Below are 4,730 nucleotides of genomic sequence, written 5' to 3'. Positions count from 1 at the left end.
AATTTTAAATAGTTAATTTGATAATAATATCGATATATTTTTGTCAAAATTTTATGATACCTTCAAATTTATATTTTATTAAAAATAAAAACATCATCGTCTTTTCAAAATCACATAAGACCATATTATAACATCAACCGAGATAAAGAATAAAATGAAATATTAAAATCAAGATGTATCTCGCTGCATTGCGCGAGTACCCTTCTAATCCATCTAAAATCTTAATCTTAATTACAACTTTAATAGCCTAAGTTACAACTGCACTCTGCATAAAAGACTTTTACCACTCAGATTCATACCCACCCGGCCACCGGTGACGATTCAAGGCGATGATTGCTTTCTCCAAGGCGATGATTGCTTTTGTCCAACACGAYGATTCAGTTTTTGATGCATGTCTTATTTGTGTTATTGCTACTTCACGTGCCCCTGTGCTCCATCGATTTAGGGTTTTTTTCTCTCTTCTCATACCATTTTCAGGTAAACCATCTATTTCTTTGATTTCTTACCACTCAGATTCATACCCACCAGTGACGATTTATACTACGATTCCCTTTTACAACTCAGATTCAAGACGACGATTCAGTGACATATGTAATTCGGAGGAGCCCTAAAGCCTGGCCTCTGTTTGCCGGTTGAGCAGATCCTCAAGGTTTGGACTATTTAGAGGAGCTGGAATGCTAACTGTACGTAATATTTTGAGATGACATGTTTATATTCGAAGCCGAGGGAGGGAGGGAGAGAGAGAGAGAGAGAGAGAGAGAGATCTTATCTGTTTATTTTTGGTCAAACATTTAAATACTAAAGGAAAGGTACTACATAACTCTTGTATCTACCTTGTACAGAAGTGCTGTGCACAAAGAGGGGTATTATCACCGAGCTGTTCATGTGTGAATTTTTGCTAAAAGTACACTGGAACTTCTTCTCCAACGACGTGCCGATTGCAAGGATTCGTGGCCTGGATTCTGGGATATCTCCAGTGCAGGTCATGTATCTGCTGGAGATACATCGCTAATCACTGCCAGGTAAATTATGGTTTTGACTGGAAGCAACTGATTAACAACTTAATGTGCTATTAATGTTAGTGGAAGTAATTGGTTAACAACTCAATTTTTAGTATTTGAGAGGCAAGAATTGCTACATAGTGTATAAGCCTCTCTTCCATCTCATGTGCTTTTCATGTTAATTTCTCCCATTTCCAACTGGAATTTGCGACCTTAGGTTAAGATAGTATTTAAGCATATAGATAGCCCATGAAATTGTTGCTATCCTAGGATACATTGAACATACTGAACAAACTGAAAAATTACAAAGAATTGGTTGTGCGTAGTTGAGCATTGTTAAATAGAGTATAAAATTCAGTATCTTCTACTGAATATTTGAGAGGTCATGAAAGGGAAATAATAGAGCAAAATTGTTGTGAACCACTAGAAAGAACAATGATGCTTCCAAGTTTCAGCATCTGAACATATATTTCAAGTGTCAATGCCATCCATTCCAAGCTCATAGTTATACAGACCTCACCACCAATAAAATGAGTTGGCACCTATTGAAACACATGAATGTGAATTAAATGATTTCTCAATAACCTTTCAAAGAATTAAATTCCACTTTTATTTTTCAAAATCAAGAATTTTTTAGTAACCAGAACACAGTTTCGTTCATTTCTGTGATCATTCCTGGAAATAATTAAATATAGTGCTCTCTGTAGATGAGAATTCAACATTTCAAAGGTGGGTTATGGGTTATCCCACAAGTCACTAGGCTAACCAGTGTAGGATTCTCATAAGATTGATATTTGAACTGTTCACATTTTGGTGCTTTTGTGAAGATGGATTTTGTATAACATTTTAGGACGTATTTGTGTATTGAATCTTTCAAACATATCATAYATGCACTAGGCTAATCTGTCAAGTCTCTCTGACATTGTTCTTGGAAAATTCGGCTTATGACAGAAACTGCCAAGTCTCTCCAATTGCCTGCCGGTGTGTTCTTTCTGCGGACTCGTATGAACCTAATCTATTCTGTCTATTTTCTATTTGATGGTAGTTTTCTGAATTAAATTGCTATAATATTTTTAACGTGACAGAGGTGATTTGAAACCGCAGCTGATGTACATTGTCTCTTTTGCTGAAAAGTACGACAATCAAACAAAAATTGCTTCGGTGATTCTGATTAAACATATACATCAATACATATTGACTAACCTATATATATATATATATATATATATATATATATATATATATATATATATATGATATAGTCATCTTCATTATGATAAGGATCTTGAAAATCCTTACCCTTATTGTTTATGTTTTTGAACTTCAATAATCTTTTGTCATTGGCTTATTCCGAACCAAATGTGTTCATTGTTACATGTATCATAGAAGTACTTTCTCTTGTACATCTTTTGATTATTTCTTGCTTTGTTAAACTTTGCTTTTGGAGGCATTTTAAATGATGCAACATTTGGGAAGTTTTTTTGTAGTTTACCATAAACAACCCAAGTGATCCTAAAATGCTTTTTTTCTTCATATTTTGAACATTAGAAAAGTATTATAAGGGTTTGACTACAATGGAAGTGAACAGAAGCTTGACCAGATCCTCCTAGAGAACTAAGAACCATGTGCTCTATGGTGAAGAGTGGTGTCATTTCTGCTATATTTTGTTGAATGAATGCACATAATCATCARGTGGAGGGTTAGGGAATCGAAGATTTGGTCTACTACCACTTTTGGTTGAGTCTTTTTTGTTCCTTTAGTTCTTATTCCAATCTATTGAATTGTTCCTGTTAGTTTTTTCTGCCTTTGTTTTATGTGAACATAGTATTCTTAGATTGCAATAATATTTTTTTGGTGTGTATGATTTACAACATTTTTTATTCCACCAGAAGAAAACTTGGTAAGTTTTAAGGTCACAAAGTAAAGTTTGGGGATACATTTTCTTTGTTGCAATTTCCAATTTTTGATTGTTGGTACATTTATTATTTAGTGGTTGTCGAAATCTCTCTCTTTTGCAGGCCCTGAATCTCTTCCAAGTCAAGGAGCTTCGATTTACAGGTTTACATCTTCAGTCCATTGCTTAATTTTTATTTTCGATTGCAATTGATTGTTTGTTTGCCTCTACATTTCATATATGTATAGCAATCGGTGCCACAGTGTGTAGTGACATAAAAGAATTCTTTTCAGGTTTGGGTGTCTCCTCTACAAAATCAAACAACATTTCTGTGGAAGCCGCCAAACCAAAAGTTGTAAGGGAAGCATTTGATTTTCTGTTTGCATTTGTGTGGAAGGCCCAATCAACATTCGATTCTTTGCTTGCCAAAAGTGGGGAAAAACTTAGAATTTTTTTTAATATCTATATATCTTTCTTTATGATGCTTTTGTCTCTTGGAGAGAAAGAGAAAAACACTTGTTTTGAGTCATTCCAGACAACCAAATAGTTTTGACTATGATGTTTCATCTTAGAGAATTGGAAATGAGAAGGATGGTGTTCATTATCAAAATTTACACTAAAAGTTGTTCATTTTTCAAARGAACAAGTAGTCATGAAAACTATGAGATAAATACACACATACACATATAGTAGGGTTTCAGAAGAAGAGGGACACATACTTGGCATATATTTCAAAAGTACTTGGTCAGCCGYTGCTCTCAAAGAAGATTGGTTCTCTTTTCAACTTACTATCAGCAACAACCGCTACTCTTGTTCATCATCGAAATGTTGGTTGTCTTAATTATCTAATTTCACTTTTGGAGAAYTGGGAATGCATGTACCCACTTCATATTTATTCTTAARTGTTTGTGTGTGTAAATGTCTGTCCCAACGGTTTACCGTCTTTATCTATATGTGCTACTTCKCATGGTTGGCACACTTTAAACCTTTCAGGCTGGAAATCCAAATTAAAATGTTTTTAGACAAAACATACATGCAATTGGGTTCTATAAAGTCCATAKAGTATTGTTTTCATTTATGTTGGGTTTATACACATGTTCATGGTTTACAATTTGATTGTTTGAGGGATAGACTTTCCGAGTAGGCTTATTCAACTTTTTTCTATTTTTGGATTTTAGAGAAGATAGATCTTACAAGTTGTGGCTTGATGAATGATTCAGGTAATGGGCTAATGTTCTTTTTGTTGAGCATGATTTGATTTGGTTTATGTGCAAAGGCTTTTGAAATCTCGGCAGTAGAAATGCACCAGGATCTGGTAAACGTTTAGTAAATGGCTGATTGTTWCAACACTACTTATAGTTATCTAATGATTTGGCAGTGGATTTAGACCAATCCCTATCCCAAGAACGATGTACTTAACCAAAAATTTGGATATGATGTTTATTATCTTTTCATTTTCTCATATCATATAATATATTGTTTCATGTGTTCTTCAAATGATGGATGAGTACATTGGTTGATGTTGTGTTGTATTTATCGTGTTCAGGTGTTGAACCTTTGTAGTTGGTGGAATTCCAGGAAATTTCACATGAAGATGTATTTCAACGTGAAGATGTATCGGCGACTATTACTAGCTATTGCGGAGACAAACAATTGCTCGAATAGTCGGGTTATATTCATGAATTGGTGATTGGTTTTAATTTTTATTATTTTCTTTAATGTTTAAATGTAATAACTTTCTTTTAAACTCATACCTACATAGATGCCAAATGCATGATAATACCAAATGTTTAAATGTAAGAGCTTTCCTTAATGTTTAAATGAAGTTGCTTGAA

At 33.9% G+C, this 4,730-nt stretch overlaps 1 long non-coding RNA gene across 3 annotated transcripts; it reads left to right on the top strand.

Moving 5' to 3' along the window:
• Nucleotides 1–374: 374 nt before the first annotated feature.
• Nucleotides 375–4,730, top strand: LOC112502109. Of its 3 annotated transcripts, none has more exons than XR_003067626.1 (6): nucleotides 375–477; nucleotides 565–649; nucleotides 843–1,022; nucleotides 3,020–3,059; nucleotides 4,074–4,115; nucleotides 4,459–4,730. It is a non-coding gene; the product is annotated as an uncharacterized LOC112502109 (long non-coding RNA). The 3 variants fall into 3 exon arrangements; XR_003067625.1 differs by having other exon boundaries at nucleotides 565–683; XR_003067627.1 differs by lacking the exons at nucleotides 4,074–4,115; nucleotides 4,459–4,730 and adding an exon at nucleotides 3,189–3,253 and having other exon boundaries at nucleotides 565–683.

This window comes from Cynara cardunculus, unplaced genomic scaffold (genome assembly GCF_001531365.2).
Source record: "Cynara cardunculus var. scolymus isolate 2C unplaced genomic scaffold, CcrdV1 Un_Scaffold_926, whole genome shotgun sequence".
Lineage (NCBI taxonomy): Eukaryota > Viridiplantae > Streptophyta > Magnoliopsida > Asterales > Asteraceae > Cynara > Cynara cardunculus.
This window is presented reverse-complemented; position numbering and strand designations above follow the sequence as displayed.